Here is a 14,852-nt window from a genome sequence, read left to right as displayed (position 1 = left end):
TATATATATATAAATAAAAGAGTCTATGTTATATAACTTTTTAAAATAGTTTTATAGGATTATGTGTTATCAATCATGTTACATAACACATACTCCTATAAATATTGAAACTATTTTATATAGGGGTATGTTATATAAAATAGTTTTAAAACATATAGCATTTACCTATGATTGATAGTAATGTCACATGTTAACATACATATGATATCTATTAAATTTTATAAGAGGAATGTAACATGATTGATAGGTAAATGCTATATGTTTTTAAACAGTACTATTTTATATTTTATATTTAGAGTAATGTCATACACCCCTCTTTTAATGTGATAATGACTATTTGGTTGAAATTTTCTCTATTTAATTATTAAGTAGATTTTATTTTTTAACATGTGGTGGAATCAACCAATTAATGGACAATCAATGAATATAAAGATGAGGTAAGCTTATGCAAGGAAAAAAAAACATTATTCTTATATTTAATAGTAAATTTGATTCATTAATCCTTAGCTTTCTTTTAATTTAAATACTTTTTTATTGAAAAAAATGTAATTTTAGTCTCTCATTTGTTCTTTCCTAGCTATTTTAGTCCCTAACATTGTACCGTTACAATATACACCCTTAACTCTTCCAAAGGTTACAGTTTAATTTTAACAAATGGAACAATAAAACTGTTAAACTGTATTAAAATTTTACTTAGTACATATGCATTTTAAAATTTTATTATCTTTATTTTTTATAACTTTTTTAGTTTTGGTATTTCATCTGCAAAGTGGAGATTAACAATCTTCTTCCCTAAAATTTTCCTCTTCAATTGTGGTACATTGTCCATAATTTTCCTATATGAACTTGTAAAAATAAAAAAATTTATTTTGCATATGAAATATCGAGATTAAAAAAAATTATAATTAAAGCAGAAATATTAAAAAGTACTAAAGTACCCTGCACTTAGTAAAATTATACTTTAGCAGAGTTTAATAGTTTTGTTACTTCAAGGGTTAAAATTATAACCTTTTTTGAAGAGTTAGGAGTGTACATTGTAACTGTAGAAAGTTAGAGATTAAAACGACTAGCAAATAACAGTTGAGAAACTAAAAATGTGATTTTCTCTTTTTATTTTTTTAATTTATTTTTGGTTGAATAATACCTACCATAAATTTAAATCCTATCATAAATTTCATTTTTACCCAAATCCTATGTTGTTCAATCCAAATGCGATTTTCCGCATTCCCCGGTCAAGGGTCGTAGCTTTTAGAAAGGTATTCGCTTTCTTGGAATTAATTCACATGCACTTTAAATTCCATTGAGAACCACATACCATAAAACGATATAAATAAATAAATAAATAATATGCAAACATGGTTACATGGATTTATTTGTGTCCAAATATAAATTATTCACTTCATTAGGCATGAAATAGGGAAAAATGCACTTTGCATTTCTTTAAGTGCTATTGAATTAAAAATTTAGCTAGTTGTTTTCAAAAAAAAAAAAATTAGCTAGTTCTTTTCAAAAAAAAAAATTTAGCTAGTTCTTTTCCATTATTTTTATTAGGCGTAAAACTCTATTTGTACTTAAGATTTTATGGAAAAAATAGAGAGTAGATTAACATTCATAAAACTTGCCCCTTTATATAATGTGTCTCCGAATAAACTATCAAATCAAGTTTACAATAATTAATCAAGATCAAGAAAGTACACAAACATGCTTGTTTAATTTAACCCAAAAGATTGTCCTCAAGTATACAGAGCTTTGTACGAGGTGGGGTTGATAGCCAGCTAAAGGGTGAGGGCACGGGAGTTTGGGCTTGTTGACAGGAGGCTAAGTTCGGGCATCGATCCCACTCTCTGTGTGGGGCTTGGATCATCTTTTGTAGGGACATATATTGTGTGCTTGTGGACTTGGATTGGGGAAGGGAAGGAGTGAGTGCACCATTAGCTTGTATACTAGCGCTATGGGGCTTTTGGCATGTTACTTGGTATCTTAGAACAGATTATCTTTTGATTGTTGATGTTTAGAGTACATGTGTTATAAGCCCAAGAATGGGCCTTTTTCATTAGCTAGGCCACTTTTGGGCCAAGTGTAAAGACTATGGTTTCTTTGGATGATATAAAATGGTTGTTTGTTAAAAAAAAAAAAAAAGAAAAAAGCTATCATTTCTTTCTTTTTAACAACATGCCATTGATCATTAGATAAAACCCAATACTTTTTAGGTGAAATGAATGCCTATGATTGTGTAGGTCCAAAAAGCATGTTTGCTTGTAATAAGAAGATATCTTATTATCAGGTGCTCTTGAAAAATGTGTCCAACAACTCTTTTAAGAAAATGACAAATGATATTCTTCGAACTTAGAATATGTTGAAAGTACGTCTGCTAATAGGCCTAGGATCTGCTGCAAAAAGATTTGCCAATTCCAAAAAACCTTAACACAAGAATCAAATGGTTTGCGGTTGACTTGAACTCACAAAGTGTTGAGAATTATTAGTTGGATTTGTTGGCGAGATGAGCCACTAAGGTTTGCCAAAGAAAAGCAAGATCTATTAAAATCATATGTGATCTACGTACTAAATAGATCAGAGTCTGTTGATAGTGAACGTAGGCAACTATTTAAGGCTACTCTATACATCTGCCGATGTAAATCAACTAAATACAAAAGGTCTTCCCTCAAAAAAAAAAAAAAAATACAAAAGGTCTAGCAACAAGTCCTAATTTTCGTCTACACAATTATACAAAGATTAACCATGAAAGTTATACCAAACAAAATTTTAGAGAGTTTAAGTCCTTAAATTACATGAATTAGCATCATCAAAATATATTCAAATTAAAATTAATCCTACCATCTAAAATTTCATTAAAAATTAAAACATTATTAATATAGACTATCATAAATATATATAGACTACATATTTCATTCATTATATTTTAATTTTAAACTCATCACGTAGTGTAATTTTTCTAAAACCGAAAGACATTATATTTGATTCATACAGTAAATAATGCCCGCAGTTGTTACTTGTCTTCTTATGCTATTTATATCTACTAAAACCATGATTTCGAGTCAAATTTTGAAAGAGTTAATTTCATTTTTTATTTTAGATTTATAGGTATCATTCTACTTTTAGTCATTTTTTATCAGAACATTCATATTTGGTTCTAGTATTATTGTGATATGACCACTTTTTTTCCTCTATCAACAAAACAATTTTATGCTGTTAAATACGAAAGCATTTATGTCTTCAATTACGGATTTTTTTTTAAAAAATAAACATAAAAATATAGCGAGGTCAACTCATTTTGTATAAAAATGATCGAAATGCCTTTGTATTTAACAATATTTCAACGATTTTGTTGACGGATGACCAAAAATGATCATGCCACAATAATACTAAGACCAAATATGAATGTTTTGATTTTTTTTTTTGAAAACCGAATGTTTTGATTAAAAAAAAAGGAAAAGTGCACTAACACCTATAAATTTAAGACAAAAGATAAAATTAACTTTTCGTTATTTTAGTACCAATAATTGTTCTTTTTTTTTTTTGGGAAAAATGCACTTTTGGTCCCTTAATTAGTAACACATTTGAAATGTTCTCCCTATCTTTCAATTTGGACACATTTGGTCCCTCAGTTATTGAGACGTTTGTCAATTTAGTCCTTCTGTTAAGTAATCTAATTAACTCCGTTTAGACCAGGGGTATAATTGAAATTTCACATAGGAAAATGCACTTTTGGTCCCTCACCTTGGCATAGAGTTGTTGCTGGTTCTATTTCACTACCCACTGTCATTCCAAGCCGAAAAATACTGTGAATTCTGTGAGGTTCTATTGCTTCCACTGGGGTTCTGGCGAGGCTTCCAAGTATCAATCTCGAGTATCTTGTCACTCTTCTCATCATCAGCTCCCCCGTCCTTGAGGTCAGAATTCTCGTAATTGTTCCATGCATGTTCTTCCATCCAACAATCTAATCATTTTGAACATAAATCCTTCCTTCCCATGCTTACATTCTCATTCATATTCGATTTGGAATAACAACTCTGTATTTAACAGAACATTGGAATTTTTTCGATAATAAAGAAATAAGAATCTACAGAGACAGAACCAACAACCTAGTTCTCGGAATCTACATAGACCCAAAATAGAAAATTGTTTTTTTTGCGTTTGAATTTAAAGTGAGTGAATATATACCTTCAACTTTGACCCACGGTGAGTAGAACTGTAGAAACATTGCTTGAAGTTTTACCAGTCCCTTGAGTGCCCTTAACGCCTTCCTAGCCTACAAATGCACCCCTTAAAATTACAAAAAAACCATATACACAACAGGATACTGTCACATACTCTAAATAAACAACTCATGATGGTTGAACGATGGTGCACATGAATGTTTTTAACTACTAAGATCAAGCAACTGACTTTGGATTAGCAGACAAGATTCCTACATCATTATGAAACATGGAATCAGACTGACATTATAAGTCCGTAATCCAAGATGTCAAATTTTATGTTGAATCAGAGTACAAAGGAAACACCATAATAGCAAAATAGTAACATACATGCTTTAAAAGAATAATCTGATAAAATAATGGAGAGACTTTTATCCACTTTTATTGCATCCATTAATCATATCTCACTCATATATCCAATTGCTCAAAGGCAAGGACAAATAATCAAGTACTAGCAATAGAACCTCACAAAATTCACAGTATTTTTCGGCTAGGAATGACAGTTGGCAGTGAAATAGAACCAACAACAACTCTATGCCAAGGTGAGGGACCAAAAGTGCATTTTCCTATGTGAAATTTCAATTATACCCCTGATTTAAACGGAGTTAATTCGATTACTTAACAGAAGGACTAAATTGACAAACGTCTCAATAAGATTACTTAACAGAAGGACTAAATTGACAAACGTCTCAATAACATTACTTAACAGAAGGACTAAATTGACAAACGTCTCAATAACTGAGGGTAACAGAAGGACTAAATTGACAAACGTCTCAATAACTGAGGGACACAGAAGGACTAAATTGACAAACGTCTCAATAACTGAGGGACCAAATGTGTCCAAATTGAAAGATAGGGAGAACATTTCAAATGTGTTACTAATTGATGGACCAAAAGTGCATTTTTCCCTTTTTTTTTTTGGGAGTACCAATAATTCTTCGTTTATTTGTATTGGTCTTGCTTTTATATGTATTTTCGTCTCATTACAATCTTTTTCATATGGTGAACTATATGTTTCTTTTTATTCCAAAAAGTATTTAATTAGTAGTTCAAACCAAATTTCTTGTTCTAGTTTATCTTGAAATTGTTTAATTTCGTTTCAAGTTTAAAAAAAAAAAACAAAAAAAAAAAATCTTGGTGGATTTTAGTTCATCATTAAGAAAATTAATTTCGTGCTTTAATTTCTGAAGGAAATTAACCTCATGGGTAGTTACAAGAGGAATAAATTTGAAGAATACTTGTTGTCCTAAACCATTGGTTTCTTACACCTATAGACTTCAGTTACAAGTACTAAAGGAGTTTTTCAATTTGCCAAAGTTTGGTCATCCCTTATGGTTTCAATTGAAGAGAGTATTAAAAATGGTTTGTTGTTCATTATTATCTTCCATCCATGTATTGTAATCATTTACTAAATTGTTTTTAGTATTATTATTATTATGGCAAACACGAAAAACTTAGACTGTATTAAAAATTTAAAGTTTCGGGTTATAATAAAGTATCAAATATATAGGAAATGGTACCATCTCGGGATATGAAAACTCCTCTGATTCTTTACTGAAGTATGTCGAATTGTCTTAGTTCCTTGTTAAAGGGCATCCGGACTCAAATAGTTTGTTCTTCGGTGAAAGGTTTCAGCTTCTCAAATGGCTTGATCCTCTGCGTGGGTATATGTCATACATATTCCAGATAATATCCTCGAAAGATTTTGGCCAAATTTCAGTATGTAGATTTTGAGCTCCATTTCCTCCAATAATGGTGAAGGTAGGAAAAATCTAATAAATTTTATCCTTTTGGATAATTTTTAAATTAAATTTAAAAGTTTGGATTAAATATGAAAAAAATGTATTGAGACACCTTCACGTCCAACTTCATGATTTCATCCCATCTTCAAGTAATATCAAATTATCCAAAATCTTCAAAATTATATGTTTCAGAATAGGTCGGAGGTTTGGTTTGTACCAGTACAATCAACATAATCAGTAAAGGTCGGAGGTTTGGTTTGTACCAGTACAATCAACATTTTCAACTCCAAACATAAAATGACAACAAAAATTCCAGACTAATAAATTGTAGTGTACAGTTCCCATAAACTAAGGTATAAAAATCTCCATGTTTTCTTAGATGAATTATATTTAATTTTTTGTGGCTATGGGATATGAACCATTGGACATAGTTTCCCGTTTCCAGTTTCCACTAGCAGAAAGGGAATTGAAAGCTGTGAAAGCTAAGGGATTATTATTGTTGTTGTTGTTGTTATTATTATTATTATATTATTATTATTATTTTCTTAACTACTTCTATAAAAGGTAGAAACAAGATATCAAAAGTAATAATAGTAAAAAATTGAGTTGTCTGCCTCTCTCCTAAAGGAAAGAGCTGCAACAAACAGTTGGCTGTCTTTATAGAAAAATGAAATGGAAAAAGAAAAATACACAGAGTGGTTAAAGTTGCGGTACTAATGAGAAAGGTGAGGGAAACTATGCAGTGATAGAAGGAGGAAGAAGATTGATGATAATGATGATACAGCAGAATAACAGTTTACAAGCTACAATATACAAAACAAGAAGTGGGGAAAGAAAAGAAAAGGCTAACAGAGTTTTTACCACTCACATTCCTCCGGAAGGGACAGGAGTTGGCTCAGGGGGAATCGTCACTTATGAGTAATGAACCTTGGTTCTTCCGAAATTCCTTCCACAAAGAGAGTTCACTTGCCACTTGAGCTACCCCATTGGGTTAGAAAAGGCTAACAAAGTTAGTTACAAATTTAAATGACAAATGAATTTTGACACGCTGGATGATAATTTGGATATTGACTTTGACGTGGAGCTGCTATCCGTTTACAATTAACAGGAATCTCTTAACCGCTATCCCAATGTGTATAACTGTATATTAGGAGAAGTTCGTCTTGTCAAATTTGAAATTTTTGTACTTAATGAAATTAATTGTCTGATCAACTCAAGTGAATTAACTCTTTACTAAAATGACATACTAGGCTACTTCCTTGCTTTCCTCCCCAAATTTTATAAATGACGGTCATAGCTATTAAAAAAATTTTAACTATTGAATTATCTTTGTTTTAAGTTTTCTTTTCTCTGAAGGAAGACAATCAGGTTACTATCTTTTAGACCGTTCATAAACATTTAATTTCTTTTTAATATTTTTGTTATTATCCAATTCATATGCTATTTGAACCAAATCACCGTGCGTTTTGAAAAAACTATATGCAAATGTGTAGTTAATTTTATTTTTTTTTGGTAACGGAAGACCCGTGGAAAAAGGGGAAAAGTTAAAACTACCAGACTCTCTGAATTAACGCACCATGTGCATCAGTTAATAGTAAATCGTTAAATAGATAACATTTGGATTAAATTGCACTTTTTTTTTTTATCAATATTTATGAATATATTAAAAATGGAGCAAACTGACTCGGGAAGACGAAGCAAGGAGGACTCGAGCAAACCCGGGGCCCTGAGGTTGAACTCCGTGCTTGACACAGACCGCCCTAGGGCAAGCCCTCGGCCATAAGGCCATGGCCATGAGGGCTCAGCTACGAGTCCCCGGCTATGGGGGCTCGACCATAGGGCCTCGGCCATAGGAGCTCGGTCATGAGGGCTCGGCTACGAGTCCTCGGACATGGGAGCTCGGCCATAGGGCTTTGGCTACGAGGCCTCGACCATGGGAGCTCGTCATGTGGGCTCGGCTACGAGGCCCCAACCATAGGGCCTCGACCATGGGAGCTCGTCAAGTGGGCTCGGCTACGAAGCCCCAACCGTAGGGCCTCGGCCATGGGGGCTCGGTCACAGGGCCTCGGCCATGGGAGCTTGGCCATGAGGCCTCGACCGATCAAACCGCGGGCCTGGTCTTGGGGTCGTGGGCGGTCAAAGCGGGGTTAAAACCGCTCCACCGTATTAGGGGGCGGTTAGATGGTTCCTTGTATATAAAAGCACTCCTTATTGTCTCATTAAGACATTCTTATCTTCTTTCTCCTAACTTATTACTCTTGTAATAGCCATTACATAATATCTTAATACAAATATTGTCTGCGTGACACACATTCCTTGTCTTTTCGAACCCCCGGGTTAATTAAATTCATCATTGGTGCTCTCATTGAGAATTACTTCAAAAGTTATGAAAGTGGCTTGGGCTCTATAAGTGTCTCGTTTACTCAACAGCTTATAGCCAAGGTCTAGCAAAGCACAGAAGAGAAACATCGTGAATGAAGAAGGTTACCTCCACCTGGAAACAAAGCTAACCACCGCCCAATTTCAGAACAGACGGTCAAGGACATCAGAAGAGTCAACAAATCCAACTGAGGTAACCGGAGAAACTTTTCTGATCTGGCGAGTCGACGGAACCACCGCCGAACCCCCGCGACTGGAACCAATGTCGACCACTTGCGACACCCTACTACCCGGGGAAGAAAGTTGGTTGAGGAATGGAAACTTCATTGGGAAATGAAGAACACGCCCAATACGCAAAAAACAACAATATACATGAAACCAAGATAAATCTCTGATCATATGTAACCATTGAAACGTCAATGATTTTTAAACACCGACGCATTCGAGAGAGCGCAGCGAGCCCAGCCACAGGCATCCCCGAGCCCAAATGACTCAAGTTGAAGGGGAGGTCAACTCACCCCGGCCGTTTGAGAGGTAGTGAAGGGGTGGGGGGGATGTCAACCTAGACAGGCGGGAACATCGAGAGCCGGGTAGGGAGAATTCAACCAGACCCAAGTCAGCCTTGGCTCGGTTGAGTACCCGCATACCAGCTTGGGATAGGTTATCAAAGCCAACCCCAGGGAGGGGGGCAAGTTTGCTAAGAGGTGGGAACGTCCGTACGTGGTAGTAGCCGTGGTCCGTCCCGACAACTACAAAGTCAAGAAGAAAAAAGGGAAAGATGATAGAACTCTGAACACTTGCTCAAGTATTTCCAACAATCTCATTGTTGTAAGGTTGTCCATCCCCTTAACTCTAATAAAAGCAGTTAAAATTCGCTATGGACTCATTTTTACTACTTTTAGGGGGAAGGGGGTACCTACCCGACCTCTACAATCCCTAAGGGGGCACGAGGTCCAACCTCGCGTACCAACCCCCGACGGAAATGCCTAACGGCTCGAGGTTCATGGACCCGGGTCGAAGGGCTATCGTACCCTAAGGGAGCATGAGGTCTGACCTCGCGTACCAACCCTGACGGAAGAGCTTAACGGCCTGAGGTCCATGGACTGGGTCAAAGGGCTATTGTACCCTAAGGGGGTACGAGGTCCGACCTCGCGTACCAACCCCGACGGAAGAGCTTAACGGCCTGAGGTCCAAGACCCAGGTCGAAGGGTTATCGTACCCTAAGGGGGCACGAAGTCCGACCTTGTGTACCAACCCCGACGGAAGAGTATTTGGCTCGAGAGTGCCCTTGACTAAACAACTACATGCTACGTAAAAAAAAATCAAACTATCCGCTATCCTTGTACAAGGGTAGAAGATGTTAGAGTCGCAGAAAGCCCTGAGCTTTCCACTACCCTTGTACACAAGGGTAGCGGAAAGTTGAGCATCCGCTACCCTTCTAAAAATAGAAAGGTAGCAAATTCTCTTATTTTATTTTTTTTAGTATTCGCTACGTTTCTATAAACAAAAGGGTAGCGGATACCACTAATTTATTAATTTTTTTTAAAGCATCTGCTACCCTTCTTTTTAAAAAGAAGGGTAGCAGATTGTTCTTTTTTTTTTTTTAAAAAAAAAAATCATTTATTATTTTTAAATTCTCAATTTTTTTAAATCTTGTACATAAGTCATACGCTACATATCAACACAATATTATAAACAAACCATCAAAAAACAATATTATCAATACACTATATATTAACACAATATTATCAACACACTTTTAATCAAATACTATCAATACAATACTTTATATCAATACAATACCTTCAACACAATAACAAATTATCAACACTAGATAATATTATATCTAAAATAAAAATTACACGTACTCTTTCAAAAAGTTTTGCCCCTTTAACAAAAAAGCATAGTCCTCCCCATCATTGCCATGGATTGTTAATTTGCGAGGTCGTTGCTTGTATGTGATTGCAACAAGTTGGGGTTCAAACTTGTTAATTGTTACCACTGGAGCGATTGCACAAAGAAGATAATATGCAATGAGATTTATGTGATGTAAGGCAAAGTCCAACTCAAATAAATAGAGCTGGTAAATTTCATACTACACTAACCTGAGCAGCAAATCCAAATGAAATGAAATTAAGACAGTTTCCAAGAGCAAAGAAAAGGATTCCTAAGTTAGATGATCAATATTAGACTTGATCACAATATTCAGTAGAAACTGAGAAATACTTGCAAACACCAATGATAATGGCTTACCAATTCTCCAGGTTTGGAAATGTATTATGGGCTTCATTGCAGCCTTCCCGTTTGGGACAGGGGAATCAAATAATGAACCACAACTATAAACCACTGAACAGCCTGGCAAAGAAAGGAAAACATGTGGTGATATTGTCTCATGTGCTATATTATGGACATGTAACATGTTTAATATTGAAAACTGTTGGACAAGCACCAACAAGAAGGGGATTGAAGCAAGATTCCAAAGCATTGCCATCAAATATTTAAGAGAATTACAAACCACCAATTAGGTTATCATTTCCATTGAAAAACCACAGGATGCATAGTAATAAATGAATAATAGCTGCCAAAGATCTTGTGGTCAAGTGACATCCGGTGTCCCGATTAACACTCCCACATGGATAATGGAAGTGGATTCGAGCCTCAGTGGAGTCAACTGTTGACTAGTATATTCCATCACTACTACTTTGTAACAGAGTCAGTAGTACTCAAAAAAAAAAATAATGAACAAAAACATAATCGCTAAAAGCATTATAATAATACATTAAACTCACTTATACACAGTCCTTACTACTACTTAGAAGCTAAAGGTCTATTAAATTTCTCAACCATCCCAATTTAATTTCCTCATTTACTGTTTTCTTGGTAATTTTGACTTGAGTTTTTATACTCTCAAAGTTTAAATTTTAAAAACAAAAATTACATATTAAAAAACTACACATTAAGTACCACATGCCACAAGATCACAAGTCAAAGTTCTTAAAATATATGCTTTAAAGCATTGGTCAAAATCAAGAGGAAGGTTATGTAAACTGACCTTCAAGAGTACTCAGCCACTACCAATCCTAACAAAGCCTAATAAATCAAGAGAACTAAGCTACATTTGTTCGCTGAAAGTTGGACAAGAAGCCCACGATTCCCTTGCATTAGACCGCACTGTAGATATGATGATCACATCTGTTTCACTGCCTTGAAATCCATCAATATACTGAACATTATATTCACAGAGAACTCACTGTTCTCATCTGTGCTGTATTTCTTGTCAAGTTTTTCTTCAATTGCATAAACCTGAGCCTTATATGGTGAAATGCAGCCAACACGAATTCGTTGTTTTGAAGCTAGAGATTCTACCATCATTGAACAAGAGAAAATTAGTGAGATAAAACTAAGAACTAGAATTATCATGTAACAGAAGAGGAATTACCTCTATATAGCATGACAACAATCTCAGCTACTGCAAAAATTTCTGCAATATTTTTACTACTGCTTTTGCCATTAAACTCCTCCTTTCCTTTGCTTACATTGATGAAAGAAAAAGGTCCATACATGTTTCATCTGAGGAATCGCTTTTCGTTTCCAATTTTCATCACATTAGGACCATTCATGACTTTCTTATCATGCCAACAAAAATAACAACTAAATTCATATTTTTACACACATTAGGATATAACAACAAAAATAACAACAAATAACTAAAAATTTGAAATAAAAAATATAAACATTAACAAATATAATATTTATTACAATGATAATTATAAAAAATAATTTTAACAAAAAAAATTACCTGCGTATTCGGCGGACGGCAGCAGCGGTGGATCGAATTCGAAGAAGCAGCCGCGGCTGCGGTTGAGGAGACTTGTGGAGGTGGAGGCGATGGTGGCGGCGTCGTGGGTGGCTGATGAGAGAGACGTTGGAGTCCATAGCTTGGTGTCGGCGGTGGCATTTGATCGAGGCTGAGGGAGTCGCGGTGAGAGAGGCGGTGTCAACGGCGTCGTGTGAGGATGAGGGAGGCGGTCAGGGGTGGAGCCAGAAAATTTGAGTTGGGGGCACCAATATGCTAGAGAAAATTGTCGTCGATATTATAATTAACCGTACTATATTATTATATATACTATACATTATTGTAATTATTATTGATAATGATTTCTAATTATACTCTGTGTAATAAAGTATGAAATATATAATTATATGAGTACGATTGACACGAGTGTCGATTATTACTTTAGATTTTTTTCATATAACACAAAATATCATAATAATAATAATAACAACAATAAGAACAACAACATTTATTTAAATATAAATTGTCAATTTTTATCAAATAAAAATTTTTGTCAATTATTTTGTCACCAAATTTTTTCATAATTAGTTGATATTCATTTTATTGATTAACAATATTTCAAAATTTGAGAGATAAAGACAAAAATCAAAGTGTATGTAAATAATTGAAACAAGCAAATGTACATCTTCAAAGTGTATGTAAATAAATAATTAAAACATACAATAAATCATTAATTAATTAATCAACATAACTAATAAAACTAAAGCATATATCTCAAATTTGGAGATTTTTTAAAATAAAACGGATATTTGATGCCCTCAATTATTAAAATCTTGATAAAAGAAATAAGATAAAAAGAAAATGGTGACTTTAATTATTTGGTTTATTTCTTTCTATTTAATGAATTTAAACTTTAGTATATATTTTGAGTTCACTTAATATAAACATAATAGATTATTTTTAAAAAAAATTAAATGGGAGCCAAAAGTGTATTTATACCTACTATATCAATATATACAAACATATTTTTCAAAATATTTTAAGGTGGGGTACGGGTGGGGTGGGGGTTGGGGGGGCCAGGGCCCCCCTAACCCATAAGGTGCCTCCGCCCCTGGAGGCGGTGTCGACGGCGGAGGTGTGGTGAGGGCGGCGACGGAGGAGAGGCGTGAGATACGATTTAGCTGAGGGTTGAGAGGCTTGAGTCGTGAGATCTGAATATTTAATATAGTTTTGATTTTTATTTTTTATTTTTTTTATTCAGATCTATTTCAGTTGCTATTTTATTAAGAAAGAGTAGCAGATAACTATATTAATTAAAAATTAATATAAATATTCGCTATTAGCAAGGGTAGCGGAAAGTTTATCCCTTTTTTTATTTAAAAAGGGTAGCGGTTTCTTATTCATTTATTTACAATTATGCCATCGCCTTTTTAAAAAAAAAAAAAGAATACACTACCTTTTTTATACAAGGGTAGCAAAGTCATATTTCTTTACTCTATTTTGTACTAGTGGCATGTGATCCATCTCAACTAAAAGTCTAAGCTGATAGTTGGATACTTGGATTGCACATTTATGTTTATATATATATATATATATATATATATATATATATATATATATATATATATATATATATTATATGCTCAACACGTGTTGCTTGGAGTCCATCAAAAGCAACCGGTCCGCACACGTGAGGGGCGCGTTGAGCATTTAATTTAATATATAAATGTGCGCAAGTGGATTGGTCTCCGTAGTGATGAACTTCAGAAGAACATAAAATTTCTACTTAAAGCGATAAAAAAATTTGACTCAAAATACTATAAGAAATTAAAAATGCTTTGCATGCACCTGATATTTTATGTTGGTGATAACAAACAATTCATTCTTGACTTTGTTATCAAGTTTAATCGGGTATTGGATAATCAAAACTCAGATGTCACTCTTAGGGTTCATACAGAATTGGTAAATGCATTTAAAGAAATGGGTAATTATGATATTGATTCTATATATTCTAAGTGGTATCGACAATAACTTGGTAGTGTCTCCCTCTTGAATTACATAAACGCTGCACCTAATTCAGCAGTTAATAAAGTGACTCAAATGGTTAAAGGAATGAGAATATATGCACATACATTTTCGAGCATGTAGGTGGTTCAAATTTTGCTCAGATTTGTGATGACATAGAACACTTCAGCCCGGGCTACTAGGCTGCCATCCATTTTGCAGCTATGAAAATATTAGGAAAGGAATTTGTTGAAGATTAGTTTCTTTGAAGTCTTTGGTACCAGTGCTAACCCAATGCCAAATGTCATGGGTTTGAATCTCCGCGTCACAAAAAAAAAAGACTACGGTCCATGTGTTGCTTGGAGCCCATCAAAAAGTAATCGGCCCGCACACGTGAGGGGGTATGTTAAGCATATATAATATATAAACATAAATGTGCAGTCCAACTATCAGCTTAGGCTTTTAGTTGGGATGGAGCACATGCTTCTATTATGTATCAGAGCTAACTCCATGCTAAAGGTCATAGCTCCAGTGACAGAGCTGCCCTAGGGGCAGTGAGGGCAGCTACCCCCACTGCCAAAAATTATATAGCCCCAAAACGACGTTGTTTTGGGGCTGTTTATATATATATATATATATATATATATATATATATATATATATATATATATATATATATATATATATATATATTTTTTTTTTTATTTTTTTTTT

At 34.2% G+C, this 14,852-nt stretch overlaps 1 long non-coding RNA gene across 1 annotated transcript; it reads right to left on the bottom strand.

Moving 5' to 3' along the window:
- Positions 1-10,090: 10,090 nt before the first annotated feature.
- LOC116019067 lies at positions 10,091-10,644 on the bottom strand. Its single transcript, XR_004098660.1, has 3 exons — positions 10,592-10,644; positions 10,444-10,505; positions 10,091-10,339 (listed from the first exon to the last, which is right to left on the bottom strand). It is a non-coding gene; the product is annotated as an uncharacterized LOC116019067 (long non-coding RNA).
- Positions 10,645-14,852: the final 4,208 nt, after the last annotated feature.

This window comes from Ipomoea triloba, chromosome 1 (genome assembly GCF_003576645.1).
Source record: "Ipomoea triloba cultivar NCNSP0323 chromosome 1, ASM357664v1".
Taxonomy (NCBI): Eukaryota; Viridiplantae; Streptophyta; class Magnoliopsida; order Solanales; family Convolvulaceae; genus Ipomoea; species Ipomoea triloba.
The sequence above is the reverse complement of the archived record's forward strand: the minus strand, read 5'-3'. Positions and strand labels throughout refer to the sequence as shown.